Source organism: Bombina bombina, chromosome 1, assembly GCF_027579735.1.
Source record: "Bombina bombina isolate aBomBom1 chromosome 1, aBomBom1.pri, whole genome shotgun sequence".
Lineage (NCBI taxonomy): Eukaryota > Metazoa > Chordata > Amphibia > Anura > Bombinatoridae > Bombina > Bombina bombina.
The window spans coordinates 336287827-336306999 of NC_069499.1; the positions used below are offsets into that span (position 1 = coordinate 336287827).

At 34.2% G+C, this 19173-nt stretch overlaps 1 protein-coding gene across 4 annotated transcripts in view; it reads right to left on the reverse strand.

Moving 5' to 3' along the window:
- TNS1 (tensin 1) overlaps window positions 1-19173 on the reverse strand; it is a 403399-nt gene that overhangs the window by 269285 nt on the left and 114941 nt on the right. For 3 of the 4 annotated variants that reach the window (XM_053698119.1, XM_053698118.1, XM_053698117.1), the window contains exon 2: window positions 2891-2929. The gene's annotated coding sequence lies outside the window, so the exon portion shown is untranslated. Of the gene's footprint in view, window positions 1-2890; window positions 2930-19173 lie in introns of those variants that run through there. The other variant, XM_053698120.1, reaches the window with a different exon arrangement.

Sequence of the window (19173 nt, forward strand, 5' to 3'; positions counted from 1 at the left end):
ACAAAAATTCTGGTGTTGACTGTCCCTTTAAGGGTGCGGTGGAAAAAAAAGCAGCGTTAGCACCGCAGGTCTTTACCGACAAAACTCTAAATCTAGGCCAAAGTTTTCTGAATTAAATTGCAAAAAAAGGGACAAAATAAATAATGAAAGCATATTCCAAAGCTTTTTTTTATTATTATTTATTATTTTATATTACAATCTGTTTAATAGGAATTTGAATTAATTGTTTAAACATGTTGTTAAAATTAAGACTGATTATGGAAAACTACTGCACTAATCTACTTCGGGAATTGAAGCCTTATCAATTCTTTAGAACAAAATTACCCCCAATTGACCCAGGTACCAGTGGGCATTAGAGAACAGTCAGCACTGTGAGTATGGGCCGGTAAACCATACTATTTGCAAATAATGTGAGCTCTGAATCACAGAGGTCCTACAGCCCTGCTAATTTATATATTTAATTGCAATTTCAGGTGGAAGACTTCAGCTAAAACAACTTTAGCTACACACTTCAGAGCATATTCACAATGTGATCCCACATAATCAAATACATAGAATTAAATGTGTCCTGGGAAATAGGATATATTTGATCTACATTGAGAGCATTCTCTTCATCTGACTTGTTCTATCCCTAACCTTTTGATTATTCTCCCTTCATTTATTATTTCACGGTAACCACAAAGATATTAAAATAACCCTTTGGCTGGCAGACTGCCTCATTAAATACATCTCAGCCCAGCCACACGAAACCTATCGTGAATGCCTGCTGATGTGGTCAAAGTGCTCATTGTGCTTGTCTCAGAGATAAAAGGAGTCTCTGAGAGTGATTTGGAAACAATTATTGAAACCCTGGGGGGGAGTAAGGGAGGGAATATCTACAGACTGGAGAGTGTTGTGGTTGGTGGAGTTTTCACACAAATATGCCAAAGTGATACACAGCCATGTAGTACTCATAGCAAATTGCATCTAATTCCCCACCTACACAGCAGCTGATTGCTGATAACAAATAACTCTATTTCCCACCTTTCACTTTCTATCGAGAGCACTTCTTGAGAGGAATCAGCTGTGTTAATGAGTTTTAATAGATTTTTGATTTGGGTGTTAAAACATCATTATATGTTAACACAATATTTTAGCTTTTAAATGCCTTATACAGTCATGCTCCTCACCACCAATATAGCTGTGAGAGTTGTGTGGCTCTATCAAATTTGAAAACATTTTTTTATACAAAGTTCCTTTCACACATTGTTGCCAAAGCTCTGAGTAAACCACAAAACAGATTCACTTTTTACTCCTGCTGATCTGGGGATAATGTCTGCACCTCCAGTACTTTTATACCTCAGGAAATATGTAGCCCCTTTAAGTGGTAATTTATTAACAATGTGAGGGAAATAATACATCAAAATAGTTAATGACTTATCCCCTACTACAGTAATGATTTATTAGAACTGTGCTGATTTGATGTGATTGTAAATCAGATTAACAAGACCTTTTTCTTTTGTCTGAACCACTGGATTCATTATCTACATAATCACAGTACTGCTGCTGTTAGGAGTGTTTATTTAAGCTTTGTTTACACCTGTCCATTTTTAAAGCCACATAGATGGAATCTAGATTAGAAAAGCCAAACTGAAACACGTGACTTCTCTTCATTATAGTACTTCACACAAACAGCCACTGACTTCACTGAAAACAAAATGCTTATACCAATAGGTTATTGTGGTGATTTTTTTACCCAACCTGCTACATGACATTAAAGAGGCATTGAACTCTCATTATCTGGGAAAAATTATAATATATATATATATGTGTGTGCGTGTGTGTGTGTGTTTGTGTGTGTTGTGTGTTTAAAGGGACACTAAATGATGGAAAAAACTTATCTTCAATCGCAAGATTATAAAATTATAATAATCTTTGTAATGTGCATTGCGTTTCATAGTATTACCGTTCTCAATATATCCTTCTTTGAAAGTTTATTGATTTCCAAACCCACCGCTAGGCTATTCTTTTGCATCCTTCAATCATCAAAGATAACCTGGGTTATCAAAATGTCGGACTTCGGCCGTTATGCGCATGCGCGATCTTATGCACACATCATCCAATACGTCACTCAGCCTTAAACCAGCAGACCCTCTGAATTGCAATTAGAGAACTGATGACAAGAACAGAGCTGTGCGCAGGCGTGAGTAAACGGATCGCAATGCACATGCGCCTGGTCACTTAATGATATGTTGGAACGCAATCGGATTGGCAATTTAGTTTGTTATTAAACGGCCCACAATAGAGGGTTGCCTTTAGTTACGTCATACCTGAAATATAAAATTATACTTTTAATATATTCAGAAAGATCGTTAAGCTGTATAAATAGGTAAGTTATGAGCTATAAACTTTGGTGATACGAAATTGGTGATCTAAATTTGCTTAAAATTTAAAAGTTTTGGAATCCTTTAAATAGGATGCATGGACTTAATCACATATTTAAAATGAAAGAAAAAAATGTTACAAAAGTGTATTGAAAAAGTCCAACCTGCATTTTTGTGCTATTTTTACTCCAGTAGCTTTGCTGGATATTGCTAGAGGGCTGTGTCTTTACACAGATCAACTAATCCATATTGTAAGTAAAACAAAACAAAATGCACTACAGATAAGAAATAACATATACCAAAGCCAACAGAGAACACCTTATACTATGAAAGGTAGCAGTTAAGTTTCCAAAGCCATATTTTATTCACAAAGAAAATGTTTTATTTGCAAAAAAGAAGTTTATTCTGTTTTGCAAAACTATTGTTTATCTTACCGGTCTAAAATACAAAAGACTACAGAAGATGGTCAAATAAGAAAAAACAAATTAAAAACGTGATGTATGTAAGAAATTATTGTACAAACTTACCAGCTCGTAATTTACGCGGGGTGTGCACGGTGACGTAATCTGTGAAAACAGGAAAACAAACGTGTTTTATCCATAATTATTTTATTATCATTTACACTCAAATCTGAAGGTTAGGATTATAGAGTCACTACGCCTAAATATGTTATGTCAAGGCTAAAACAGTTTTGTGTGTTATGTTTGCTTGTACAGGTATCACACCTCCTAAATACGGAGGTCAGACCAATGTCTGCCTGTCCTCTAGTAATTAATAGTAGTCAATTTAAAACTTTCAAAAGGGAATGGACATGAAACTAAAAATGTAATTTATTCTAAAATGACATATAGAAAAAAATGGGCCGTCAATCATCCTGATCGGATCAGGATGATTTCAATTGGCGGACAGGTTAAGGAGCAGCAGTCTTATGACCGCTGCTTCTTATCTTCCATTTCAGGCGAGGATGAAACAATGGGCCTCCGAAGCAGCATCCACCCAAAATGGAGCCTAAATAGTACTATATATATATATATATATATATATATATATATATATATATATATATATATATACGTTGTGTGTGTGTGTATATATATATATATATATATATATATATATATATATATATATATATATATATATATATATATATATATATATATATATATATATATATATATATATATATATATATATAATTTTTCTATAATTCTAAAACATTTTATTTAGCTAAATACCTTATTGGGGAAAAAAATATTTGGTGGTTGTGAATATCTCCCTTAATTGAGTTGGGTTGAGTGTCATATGGCTAGCACAGCTATTGGATAAAAGATGGAAACGTTACCTCATGAAATAAAATAGTTTTGTGGTGGGCGGCCGGAGGGGGTTAGATGCCAGAGAATGATATTTGTATAAAGGGATGTAGAATAGTTCAAAAAGATAGAAAATAGTATCAAATGTGTAACAGTTATCCGTTGGCTTCTGGTAAACTGTGCCTTAAAGGGAAATACATTCTAATGCTATATTTTTCCCAATAGATAAAGACTACATGACAAATATAATACATTTGAATTATATGTTGTTGAAATACAGCTGTTAAAGGGACAGTCTACACCAAAATTATTATTGTTAAAAAGATATGTAACACCTTTATTACCCATTCCCCAGCTTTGCACAACCAACATTGTTAAATTAATATACTTAACATTTAAACCTCTAAATTTCTGCCTGTTTCTAAGTCACCACAGACAGCCTCTTATCACATATGTTTTTTATGTTTTTCACAACAGTAGACAGCTAGTTCATGTGGGCCATATAGATAACATTGTGCTCACCCCCGGGAGTTATTTAAGATTCAGCACAACACAGCACTAATTGGCTAAATTGTAAGTCAATAGATAATAAATAAATAAAAAGTCATGTGATCAGGGGGCTGTCAGAAGATGCTTAGATATAAGGTAATCACAGAGGTAAAATGTATATTAATATTAATGTTGGTGATGCGAAACTGGAGAATGGGTAATAAAGGAATTATCTATCTTTTAAAACAATAACAATTCTGGTGTAGACTGTATCTTTAAGGTTACTTTTCAGTTTGGTTTCTATAAAATAAATAAATAAATAACTTGTTCTTCCATGCCCCAGTGTAGCAGTAATGAACAATGTATTGTACAGAGCTGCATGTGCTACTCGTGCACGTGACCTCACACAATACCCATGCATGGGGTCTAAAAATATGTCCACTGCACTTACTGCAGAGTACCACTGACATGCATTGCTTTTTGGCTTTGAGCTGGGGTGGGGGGTCTTGCTGAAAATCCCTTCTTACAGATGGCAATAACATTATTTACAGTAAACATTAATATATTCAGAAAAAAAGCCTGAACAGATTTATACAAATAACACATAGTTATACAAACAACATAAACAGATAGAGACTGAGAGAGATGGATAAATAACATTTCAGCCAGTTATAAACATTTTTAAAACAAATTAACATTCTTTTTGATGCAATTTTTTTTCAATAACCAAATTCCACTTAAAGGGACACTGTACCCAAAAAAATTATTTTGTAATTCAGAAAGAACATGCAATTATAAGCAACTTTCTAATTTACTCCTATTATCAATTTTTCTTCATTCTCTTGCTATCATTATTTGAAAAAGAAGGCATCTAAGCTTTTTTTTTGGTTTCAGTACTCTGGACAGCACTTTTTTATTGGTGGATGAATTTATCCACCAATCAGCAAGGACAACCCAGGTTGTTCACCAAAAATGGGCCGGCATCTAAACTTACATTCTTGCATTTCAAATAAAGATACCAAGAGAAAGAAGAAAATGTGATAATAGGAGTAAATTAGAAAGTTGCTTAAAATTTCATGCTCAATCTGAATCATGAAAGAAAATTTTTGGGTACAGTGTCCCTTTAACATTTGACTTTTTTGGAGTAGCCAATCCAGGCTTGAGTCTACAGACAACAAGGTAAGCTATGGGCATAATTTTAGCATAAAGTGCATTACTTTCTTATCTGTTAATGCCAAATAGGGAAAGATATGTTGCATGGTTTGCCTTGAGAAGTCAGCATTTAAAGAATATGAAAATCTACAATTTCCAGAGCTAAATTAAATTAAAAGGGGGCAAAATAAAAAAATCAAAGTATATTACAATTTTTTTTTAATTCACACATAGCTAAATATTTTATATGAAAATATCAAGGTGTTCATTATACCTTTAACTCTGATATGTTTACTTAGTGCCTCTTGATTTTTGTTTATTTACTATTTAGCATATTTAACTTTAAAACTATATGGTTATATTATAAAAATGATAAATAACCAGATGATGAAAATATTTCATAATTAACTTCCTTTGTTATTCATAAATGTGTCATTTTGCAGCATACAACCAATGGCAGACATTCACACTCAGTCTTTACAAATGCAAAGTTTCAATTTTTGTGACTGAAATCCAAGGTCAAAAAAGGCAAATTCATGGTTGTGTATTCGGAGAGTATTTGGCAACTTTAGACCCTGTCTGTAAATTGATCTGCGTAACTAGATTAAGAGTCAGACTGTTTGTCCGCTCAGCTCAACAACAGAGACAATTCTGTACCCTCGGGCCTAGTAGAGCATCAGCGATAATATGGATACATAGTAATCTAATTCAGGTACGATTCAGAGGTTGGCAGAAGGATAACGAGCTGCACAGTGACGGCTTTCATCTCAGCAATCGAGCTGAGGACAGTAATGTCACGCAGCACTGCCCAAGGGCTTCATACACAGACTCAGCAGGTATCTCCTTTCTATCTTCAAATATGATGCTCCACTTAAAGGGACATGAAACCAAACATGTTTCTTTCATGATTCGGATGGAACATACAACTTTAAACAACTTTCTTATGTACTTTTATTTCACAATGTTCTTCATTCTTTTGCTACCCTTTGTTGAAGGGGCAGCAATACACTACTGGGAGCTAGCTGCACAAATCGGGTGAGCCAATGACAAGCGGCATATATGTGCAACCACCAGTCTGCAGCTAGCTCCCTACTTAGATATGATTTTCAACAAACAATACTAAGAGAAAAAATAAAACTTTGAATAGTTGCTTAAAATGACACTCTGTATCTGAATCCTAAAAGGAAATATTAGGTTTTTGCGTTTGTATGTGCGTAAGTTAAATTGCGCTTGCATTACAAGTTGAAAGTACATGCAAATGCGTGAGCGCAATCTCGATTTACACTAGAATGATTACTGCAACCTCAGAGCTCTGGTTAACAGTTTAGCGAAACAAAAAAGTGGGTTATGTGGCAGGTAAGGGGTTATTAGATTAGGGGGTTATGGCAATCCGGGTTAGCGTGAGAGTATGGGTGTTAGATTTTTTTCCACTTTTCTCTTTCTATTGAAGTCAATGGGAGAGTACGTTAATGAGGTTGCGATATTGTAACCTATGCTCTTTGCGCGCATTGGGATAGCATGCAAGTGAAAAAATGTACTTTCAACTTGTAATACGTGCGCTACCCTATGCGCGCAAAGAGCAGAAAGCGAGCAGAGTTAGCGTGTGAGTGGTAATTACCTCTCCACTCGTAATCTTATGATTTTAGTATAATGTCTCTAAAAAAAAATGCAAAAATCCCTGGGGCCAGGCAATGCAGCTCAAATCCTAGTTGCCTATATTTATAGCATTAAGGGGGATGATAAAAAGGCTCTGTGGAACAACTGCTTACACCTGTACAAGTACAACAGATCTGCAATGGTTTCCAGTAGCTCAAACTCTGCCCAAATATTTAGTGCATATTTCCCTTCACACAAACATCAAACACGTTATTGTACTACACTGAGGTTACATAGAAATGTACAAGTTCTCAGTAGATAAAACCACTTATCCTATCTGATCACTTGATTTCCCTGTCTGTATAAAACCTCAAACCTCATTTGGTTCATGAGATTGTTCTACAGACAAAATAAATGGAAAGCCTATTCAAGCATACTAAAAAGCACTTGTTTGAAAAATGTATCTCCATACTACAGCAATTCCCAATATCAGTTTAGTATTTTCTCATTATTTTGTCTGTACTGTTGATTGAACGGCATATTACAGTGGATGTGCTTTATTTTGTTACAGCAATGTGCTCTAATTTGTTAGGACATGTAATTTTATTATGACCTGCATATCTATGTGTATAACCCATGCAAATGGGTTAAATGCATAGTTAAAGTACTGCTTTGGAGCAGTAGAGAACTGCTGGTCCAGAGTGGAAAAGGTGGTGGGCCAATCAGCAGCAGTAGTTTCACAGTTTGGTTGTGCGACTACCACTGCTGATTTGGTTACCAGACATTTCTGATTAGGAACAGCAGGGGGTTAAAACAGAGTAGGACAAAGCTACCAGTGATAAAATTACATACATTAATAAATTAGGCCATGTCATTTCCCACTATTATGGCCCTTTCAAATATTTTTGTTTTTTTAAGAGAAGAATAGACTATATTTTCTTGTTTCATCTAAAATAGATATTTGGAAATGTGGCAGCAAGATTTAATATTAAAAACTTGGCAGCAGTTTTGCAAGAATGTTGTACATTTGCAAGAGCACTAGATAGTAGCACTATTCCCTGCCATGTAGTACTCCAAATACCTACCTAGGTATCTCTTCAATAAAGAATAGCATGGGAACCAAGCAAATTTAGCGTGCCACTCGGAATTTAGCCCTTAAAGGGACATTATACACTCATTTGTTCTTTGCGTAAATGTTTTGTAGATGATCTATTTATATAGCCTTTAAAGTTTTTTGTTTTTTTTTTAAATGTATAGTTTTGCTTATTTTTAAATAACATTTCTCTGATTTTCAGACTCCTAACCAAGCCCCAACGTTTTATGAGTATTATCGTCAGCTACCTACGCCAGCTTGCTCCTGTTTATGTAAAGGGTCTTTTCATATGCAAAAGAAGGGGGAAGGGGGACGTCTTATTTGCCACTTGCAGTGGGCTTTCCAGCTACCTTTTCAACAGAGCTAAACTGACAGCTTCTAAGTAAGTTTTAAACAGTTTTATACTGGATTTTTATATCAGTATCTGTGCATCTTATTCTTTATAGTAGTGTCTATTACATGCAGTTATATGCAAATGAGTGTATACTGTCCCTTTAATACATTGTGGCATCAAAGAACAAAACTTATTCATATACACAATTAAAGATAACGGAGCAATTAAACATACACTTTATACTCTGCTGCTGGTAAAACACACCATTGGAAGCACATTAACAAGAATCCAATTTTACAGCACACTGTTCCTTTAAGACTATTTCCATTATACAAAAGTCTAAACTAAATACATTAAAAACCAGATAGCTGAAAAAATGTTTTAAAGATGCCTGATACTTTGTAACTCAGCTTTTATTGTTACAAGAGATAACCATCTGTGCTGATAATTAAACACTCATGATTAATGACTCACTAGCAAAGTAAACAATAATATTATTGTTGTGAAATGTTCCCTTCACTACTTAGTTTAATATTCAGGCTGCCACTGAGGAGGCCTAATATTTACAGTGAATAGTCAACAGGTTCAGAATATCCATATATGTGTAAATCTGAATTATTTTGCAATCTGCACGATATTCCTATTTAAAGGGACATTATACACTCATTTTTTCTTTGCATAAATGTTTTGTAGATGATCTATTTATATAGCTCATAAAGTTTTTTTTTTTAAATAAATGTATAGTTTTGCTTATTTTTAAATAACATTGTTCTGATTTTCAGACTTCTAACCAAGCCCCAAAGTTTTATGTGAATACCGTCAGCTACCTTCTCCAGCTTGCTGCTGTTTGTGTAAAAGGTCTTTTCATATGCAAAAGAAGGGGGAGGGGGGAGTGTCTTATTTGTCACTTGCAGTGTGCTTTCCAGCTACCTTTTCAACAGAGCCAAACTGACAGCTTCTAAGTAAGTTTTTAAACAGTTTTATACTGGATTTTTATATCAGTATCTGTGCATCTTATTCTTTATAGTAATGTCTATTACATGCAGTTATATGAAAATGAGTCTATACTGTCCCTTTAAGTTCCAGATTATGTATTTAAAACCTGGAACCCCTAACAACCCCCCAAAATTCTAAATGTGATTCCAAACATATATGTGCAAACATTGTTAAAATCATCAGACCCCACCCAGACTCCCCACCCAGACTGCCCAAATAACACTGCCAGATTACCTAAATTTGCCCACAGGCCTACGGACTCCACCCTCAGTCAACAAGATACTGCCCCTTAAAGGGACATAAATGCATTCTTTTAAAATATTTATCAGAAATGAATCACTGTCATATTGTGTATTGTTCTGAAGGTGTAGAAACACCACTTGAAAAGTGTTGCATTCTCATCTTCTTTACGGTGGCCAAACAGTGGCAGATATAAATATGCTTGTGTAGATACATATAAGCTTCTGTACATGTCAACCAATCGGTGTGCAGCATGTTGCAGGGAATGCAGTACAATTTATCTGGGAGTATGGAGGGAAAAAGCACAAATTTTATATGTAAAGGAACAGTAAATGGTTTACATGTTACATAGTTCTGCACTATGTACAGAATTATGTAATATAAGGATGGGCTTTTACTTGATTTTTGCAAACCTATTTTGTCCCCTAAAATGATACTTTCCTCACATGCGATGCCGTCCTCTTCTGCGCTGCAGTTTTTTCACCTGTCTGTAAATAATGCTGCAACACAACGCGAATACTCTGCTCACTTATTTGGAAGGGACAGAATGAACCCACTGATATGCACGTGAGGCGCCTTCTGTTTTGATTATTATTTACAGATTATTGAAGTCCGGGTGTAGAAAGAGAAGAGGAAGAGCAGACCTTTAAGAGCTTCTTATGGTACGCTTTGGAAATCAGCGCTTGTTTGGACTATGCGACTGATTTTCATTTAAAGGTCAAAGACATTCTGCATATGGACTTTAAGGGCTAGGTCACAAGTGGATTGATAAATTATTGCGCACCCACAAACACGCAAATTTGCCCATTTGTGGTCGAACGTTAATTAACCAGCCATTACAAGTTGCTGGTTATTGCTACCGGGAGCTCGCGGTAGCAATTAGCGCTCAAAAAATTAACCAGAGATTCTGGTTAATTTTTTAAAAGTGCCCCAAATGCCCTCAAAATAGAGGGTATTATATATTTTAATTAAAAAAATGTATCTTTAAAAAAAAAAAAAAAAAAAACAACTGCACAAGGCAGTTTTGGGGATCTAAAGTTGGCTAGAGTGGGCACACTAAAAAAAATGCATTAAAAAGTGCCTATGGGAACGGAGTGTTCCCAGTAAATATATATGTACAGTATATGAATATATACATATATTTATGTGTTAATATGTGTATATACCCATATTAACACAGAAATATATATATATATAGTCATATACATCTATATTTACATTTGCTGTCATCAATGCGCTACTTACACCCTTCGCTGCGTGAGGTTCTGATGCCATCTCTGACGGCATCAGAACAAGGCTTCCATTGAAGCGTGCGCTCTTGATCACAATGCTTCCGAACAATGCAATTGCGAGTTTGCGTTCGCATTGTTGTTAACTTGTAATACCAGCACACATTAGCATGCAATGATATTACAAAGTGGAGCTCTAATATTGCTTTCTTGAATCACTTTTATTTGTATTTAGTTTTTTCAACTAACTTGTAATGGGCTCACTGTCTAATCACATTGAGCCTGATTCCGCCAATAAACTACATGTACAACGCTCCTGCGATGGGTAAAGCAGAAGACAGCTTTACCTAGGTATGAGTGCACTAGGTACTGTATGTAGTTGAATGTTGAGATCCAGCTCACTGTGATTAGATTGCGAGCTCATGACGAGCTAGTTAAAAATAAATAAATGCAGTTTTTTATTTTTATTTTAGATAAGTAAGCATTTTTTCAGAAATCACATTTTCAGTCTAATGTGAAGATATATATTAGATTTGCTTTTGCGTGACATTGGAGGTTTTAAGAAGAAGGGAAGGGTGGTGGAACAAGAGGTAACGGGAGGAGGGAAAGGAAAACATTGGTTAAAATCTATAGCACACCTCTTACCTACTATAATGAGCCTTTCAAAACAGCACTCCGAGATAAGCATCAGCCATGCTATGCCACATTTTAAAGAGAATATCGTACATCACATCCTGGTTGTAAAGCGCACAAGACAGAACAAGCCTAAACACATGTAAGGGCTAATCATGCAGTAAACTAAAAAGTCACTTAAAGGGACATTCCTTTACAAGTTAAGAGAGAAATTGTTTTTTCATTGTTGCAGCAAAAATATGTAATTTTAAAATTATTACAGTTTATTATTTATTTTTACTAAAAGGATGATCCTGTACTGTGACAATTTTTGTTGTTTTTATGCTTGTCAGGGATGTCAATGTCCAGGAGTCACTGTGGGGATCTGCGTATCAGCCATTAAACAATAAGGCCTTAAAGGGCCATAAAGAGCCTCTTACTTTTTCTATTCTTTCCTTTTTTTTTTCATTGTGCTTTGTTCTGCATTTCCTTGAGAAGCCAAAAAACTAAATCTATACCTCAGTTTTCAAAATGCTAAACAGAGTTCTCCATAAAAAATGTTGCTAGCCGGGTGGCATTATGAAGTAGCCGGGCGGTGCAGTGCAATATTTTAACATTTCTGTTATTTATAAATGTTACTTAACCTATACAAAGCACACATTAAAGGGACAGTCTACACCAGAATTTTTATTGTTTTAAAAGATAGATAACCCCTTTATTATCCATTTCCCAGTTTTGCATAACCAACACAGTTATAATAATATACTTTTAACCTCTGTGATTATCTTGTATCTAAGCCTCTGCAAACTGCCCCTTTTTTCAGTTCTTTTGATAGACTTGAAGTCTAGCCAATCAGTGCCTGCTCCCAGATTACTTCACGTGCACAAGCACAGTGTTATCTATATGAAATATGTGAACTAACACCCTCTAGTGGTGAAAAACTGTTAAAATGCAATCTGAAAGAGGTGGGCTTCAAGGTCTAAGAAATTAGCATATGAACCTCCTAGGTTAAGCTTTCAACTAAGAATACCAAGAGAACAAAGCAAAGTTGGTGATAAAAGTAAATTGGAAAATTGTTTAAAATTACATGCTCTATCTGAATCATGAAAGTTTATTTTGGCCTAGACTGTCCCTTTAAAGGGACACTGAACCAAAAATTTTTCTTTCATGATTCAGATAGAGCATGCATTTTTAATCAACGTTCTTATTTACTCCTATTATAAAATTTTCTTCATTCTCTTAGTATCTTTATTTGAAAAGCAAGAATGATATTTTAGATGCCGGCTCATTTTTGGTGAACAACCTGGGTTGTTCTTGCTGATTGGTGGATTAATTTAACCGACCAATAACCGACCAATAAACAAGGCTTAGATGCCTTCTTTTTCAAATAAAGATAGCAAGAGAATGAAGAAAAATAATTAAAAATGAGAAAGTTGCTTAAAATTGCATGCTCTATCTGAATCACAAATTAAAAAAATTGGGTTCAGTGTCCCTTTAATTGCATAATTTAGCAGAAATGAATTGCTGCAATGTCTGTAACAAACATGGAAAACAATGTAATATTAACTAGTTTTAGCTTCATATTGGCTTAGAATTTAGCCGTGTGGTCAGTAAAATCAGCCAGGTGATGTGCTTATTAAATAGATTGTGGGGAGAGCACTGCTCTATAAGCCTAAACTAGCTATTTGATTTGCAGGTTACAGAATTTGCTTTTTAGCCCCTCTAGGGAGCATTGGACAAGTACAATTATAAAACAAATACAATAGCTGTTTAATGTTCTTTTAAGACCCAGATGCACTTTCTATTAGCTTCATCTTAACTCTTTTTTCTTGAAAAAAAATAATTTTCAATTTTATAGTGAAAGACTGCTAAGCTATTGTTTAAAATGAAAACAACATATGTATAAAATGATCTTCATTTCTGTGCCATTTCACACCGCTGTGCTACCCTTGTTTTGCATTTGCAGATCAATTTCAGTGCTTATATTTTTTCCCTGTGAGGTATCCATGCAATCATACCTTGTTTTTTTAGCTACTACTTTTAGAAACACACGTCAGTTTACATAACTACCTAATATGGTAACAGCACCAAATGAAAACCAAAATCAGATCTATTAATGCTGTGTATTTTATGAAGTGTACAGCTAGCAACAGCAGGGGATAATTATTTCCCCAATATTTTAAATACGCATTTTATGGACTTTTACCATCAGTTCACCTTAACAATATTTAGGTTTCTGTACTGATTAAAATTAGAAAATGCATATTGTTACTTTGCCCCGTCTTGCAGTGTCTAAGTAGCAATAAAATATCGAATCATGTAAATGTTACTATTTACAAACCTATATAGTTTATCATCTACTTTACCATTCACCCAGTTATTTGATTTATTTTTATCCCTATTATTGATTTCTGTAATTAAGTTTATTAATTTATAGAAACAGATTAACAACCACTGACAAAATAAACCAGCTGTTTCTGCCAGATGACAATTACTGCTATGATGATCAATTGACAGGCTCTGTTTGCACAGTCTCTTTTATTGTCTGTTTTATATCTGTCCCTAATTGTTATCAACAGAAGTGATAAATAGACTTACATTTACAGCAAAAAGGAATACAATAAATCTTGAAAATATATTGCAAATAGTTGTTTTTTTTCCAACATATAATTGAACACTTTATATTACAATCTCAACTTGTTTAACGTCCCTTTAATTCTCCAAAACAAATGAGATAAGATACACGTACTCAGCTGGCTTATACGGGCCAACTTTAAAGGGACAGTAAACACCTTGACATTTTTAAATAAAATGTTTAGTTATGCATAATAAAATAACTTTGCAATATGTTTTCATGATTTATTTTGCCCCTTTTAATGTAATTTAGCTTTGAAAACTGAGTAATTTCTACTTCTCAGAACAGAAAGTACCCTGCTTACTTCTCAAGGCCTTACTTACTGCATATCTTTCCCTAATTTGTTTAAAGGGACATGAAACCCAACTTTTTTCTTTTGTGATTCAAATAGAGGATACAAGTTTACACATCTTTCCAATCTACTTCAGTGTTATAATTTGATTTGTTCTCTTGGTATCTTTTGTTGAAGAGCATACCAAGATAGGCTCATGTGCACCAATGCTCTACTGGGAGCTAGCTGGTGATTGGTGGCTGCACATAAATGCTTGTTGTCATTGTTTCACCAGACGTGTTCAGCTAGCTCCCAGTAGGGCATTGATGCTACTTCTACAAAGGATACCAATAGAATGAAGCAAATTAGATAATAGATGTAAATTGTAAAGTTGTTTAAAACTGCATGTTTTTTCCAAATCATGAAAGAAAAAAACTAGATTTCATGTCTTAACTAACAACTACAAAACACTTTATACTTTTTTATACTAAATGTATGACAGTGGGTAGTCTTGTTTTCACTAAAGCCCAGATTGGCTTCTCCAATTAAGGCAAATAATGGGTGGAGTTTGGCTATTGAAAAATGATGGCAGTAAAAGGATGTTTAACTTATTTATTATCCAATACCTGCACAAATACTACCAAAAAGAAATAAAAACCACCACCAACAAAGGACATGATCATAGTAATATCAATTACGAACATTGTCCACTGATACTACACTATCAACATTATCCTAGTACAATGACATCTAGGCTTTATAATAAAAAAGCCTATTGTTATATAACACAGATCAATACAAACAATTGTCTATTCTGAAAAATGTACATGCACAAAAGAAAGAAAAAGGATAACTAAAACACGGGAGTAGTTTCTAGACTTCCACTTAACTTTCTAATTTACTCATGTTATCAAATTTTCTTTATTCTCTTGGTATCTTTATTTGAAATGCAAGAATGTAAGTTTAGATGCTGGCCCATTTTTGGTGAACAACCTGGGTTGTCCTTGCTGATTGGTGGATAAATTCATCCACCAATAAAAAGAGTGCTGCCCAGAGTCCTGAACCAAAAAAAAGCTTTGATGCCTTCTTTTTCAAGTAAAGATAGCAATAGAATGAAGAAAAACTGATAATAGGAGTAAATTAGAAAGTTGCTTAAAATTGCATGCTCTATCTGAATCACGAAAGAAAGAAATATGGGATTCTCACCAGGAGGGTAGAGGTGTTGTCCTCTGTGCTCGCTTAATACTTTTCTGGATTAGCAGTGTCTACCTCGCAATCATCCTCTCCCTATTTCTGGGCAACATTTGCAATATTCTCTCTCCATTCTTTGTCCATTAATATACTATAAAATAGAGAAACATCCAGCCTTATATAGTTTAATTCCACTAGTCAAAGGATTCGCAGCATTACTAGGTAATTCATATTTTTGTGACTCCCAGTAGTGTCTTATCTGTAAATAACAAAAGAAGTCTGCATTAGCAATATTAAATTCTTGCTTAAGTCCCTCGAAAGTTTTAAATACTCCATTTGTATTAATTAGTTGTATAATAAACTCTAGCTCATTTCTTCTCCAATTATAAAAGACCTTGGAATTTAAGACCTCTCTAAACTCAGGATTACCAATAATTGGGAGGAAGAATGAAAAATATGGATATATCTTGAGAAATCTGCACATTTTTTGCAATGCTAAGATTGTTATCATTTTTTTGCTATCTCTGGTAATTTGGAGACTTGCAAGTGTAACAATGCTTTCAGGATAATTGGTGCCGCGATATTACGTTTAAACTCCTGTAGGGAGTAATGGCAATATTCTAGAATCCAATCTGGAATTATTTTAGCAAGGCATACCCAGTTATATTTCACTAGATTGGGTAGGTTAAATCCTGCATATTCTTTCTGCTGCAATAATCTATATAAGGATAATTTAGCTTTGCTTTTTCACCACAAAGAATTCCATAAAAGCTGTATTTATCAACTCTAAATTGTTAATTTTAATTAGAAGGGGGAGATTATGCATATTATACAGTATTTTGGGAAACACAAACATCTTAATAGCATTAACTTTTCCATGAAGCAACAAAGGGAAGTCCTTCCATTTCTTCAAATCTATTTGGACTTTTGAAACTAGGTCCATATATTTAAGGTCATACCAATTCTCTAGTGATCTTTAGTCCTAAATATTTGATATATTTATTCGCCACCTTAACTGGCAAGTTAGTGGGAGATAGATTACTTTTATTAATCCACAGAATTTCAGATTTTTTCTTATAAATCGTGTACCCCGAGAAGGAGCTGAAAACTCTGAGAATATCAAGCAGTTTCCCTTAGTTTTCTTGTAAATTGCTAATAAAAATCAATAGATCATCTGCATATAGGGCTATTTTAACTTTCTTAGTGCCTAATGCAATCCCATTAATCTTCTGCCTTAACCTGACTGCAAGGGCTTCTATAATCATATTGAAAAGTAGAGGAGATATCGGGCAGCCTTGTCTGGTCCCTCTAAAAAGGCAAAAGCTATCTGATACTGTCCCATTAATTATAAGGGAAGAGAATGGTTTATTGTATAACAATATTACATAGGACATGAAAGAGCCTTCAAACCCGAATTGTTTCAAAGTTTAAAACAAATTATTTCTGTGTACAGAATTTAATGCTTTTTCCGCATCCACCGAAATAATAGCTCTATCAATTTTTCCCTCTATTCTAGTTTTCCCTCTATTCCAGTAATAATTTGTTGTTAATAATACTTTCCTAATATTAGTGTAAGATGTTCTTCCCTTCATAAAACCTGTTTGGTCTTGATCAATCAACCCTTCCAGAATTGATTTTAATCTATTGGCTACAATACTAGTCGGTATCTTATAATCAGTATTCAAGAGGGAGATCGGTCTGTATGAATCCCGATTTTCTGGCTCTTTCCCTTTTTATAAAAACATTTGAGAGATAAGTGAATTATTGAAATTCTTAGACACATTTCTTCCTTGAGTATAATAGTCATTGAACAATTCCTTTAATGGGTGAGTAATGAATTCAGACAGAATCTTATAGTATTCTGCTGGAAGACCGTCAGGGCCTGCTGCTTTATTAAGAGTTAGCATCTTTATTGCTTTAATAGTTTCATCATCCTCAATTGGTCTATTCAAGGAAGAAAGATTTTCCTGAGATACCAGCGGCTGCTTACAGTTAGCCCAACATTCCAAATTATTTACTTCATCAATCTTTTCATCGCTATATACATTCTTAAAGAAATTGGTCAATTCTGTAGTAATTTCCTGATTTTGGGTTACCCTCTTATCTTGTACTCTAAAAGACTCTATAATATTTGTCCCTCTGTCTTTTTAGTTAAAAGTGTTAACATTTTGCCAGTTTTAAATCCAAACCTGTACATCCAGGCATTTAGCCTCAGTAATTCAGCTGCAGATTTTTGTTGAAGGAAAACTTCTCTTTCTTTTTTGCTGAATTATAACTATCCCAATTTTGCTTGGTTGAGTCCCTTAGGTACCTATTATATGCATTATTTACCTGATTCATTAATTGTGTGTTCCTTTCATTATTTTTCTTTTTAGCCCTACATGAAAGATTTGATTTCCTCTCTAAGCACAACTTTCAAGGCTTCCCAATAGATTTCAACATTGTGTACCGAATTTTTATTAAGTGACTCTAAGTATTTTGGGGGAAAGAAACTTGTTGTTTTATTAAATGATTTATTCAAAAGAATATTTCATTTAATCGATGCATGGTCAGAAATAACAATTGGGAAAATCTCAGTTTTAGGTCTTTGACCCAGTAATCTCTCATTTATCAGGAAAAGATCTATCCTAGAAAAGGACTGATGTGTCTTAGATTGACAAGTAAAGCCCATTTTATCTGGATTTTGGCTATGCCAGGCATCCTTTAGATTCAGTATTCTTCGGGATCCAGTTCTTGTGATGCTATTTTATATTTCAAATTCTTACGCAGAAGAATGGCTACACCTTTTTTCCTTTTTAAGCAGGGAGTACCAATCACCTCCCCACCCAACCAGTTTTGAGTTGACATAGTTCTTTGGAATTTAAATATGTTTTTTGTAAAAATGTAATATGTGTTGATAAACTCTTTAAATGGCTAATTATCATTTTCCTTTTTATAGGAGAGGATATACCCCTAATGTTCTATGAAATCATATTACAGACTGACATTCTCTTTTATTACATTTTATGTGCATGTCAGTATCAAGAGAGACGGAAGAAGGGGAGAGAATAATATTCATAAAAAACAAAACAAATCCAAAAAAATTATTAAAATAAAAAAAATCCACTAGTTCAAAACAACAAAAAACCCTAGGGTGACAGGCTAACACAAACATACATACAAATTGAATGAGTCAAGCATTCACACCAAACTGTTCCTTCATGATGTAATTAGAAGGGATAATTGGGGATTAGCACTAGACTATATCTCCAGATTAAAGACTTCTCAAAAAGTTATTGGCTTCTTCTGCATTATTTAAGACCCGCCATTCATTATTAACTTTAATTTTTATTCTTGCTGGTTATACCATAAAATCATTGAGATCTTTTTGGATCAAAGTTGTGCAAATCGGGGCCATCTGCTTTCTGCGGCTAGATGTCTCTATTGAAAAATCCTGGAAATTCAATATTCTATCTTCCCCTAAAATAACTTCCCTTTTCTTTCTGAAATGAGCCATAATTTCCACTTTATCTTGAAAGTTCAGTAATTTAGCTATAATTGGCCTTTTACTCCTGTTAGTACTTTGATTGAGATGATAGGTTCCTATTATGTGAGCCCTTACTACTAGAATTTTTGACGTAGAGCACTGCATGCCTAAAACCTCTGGAGGTTTATCAGAT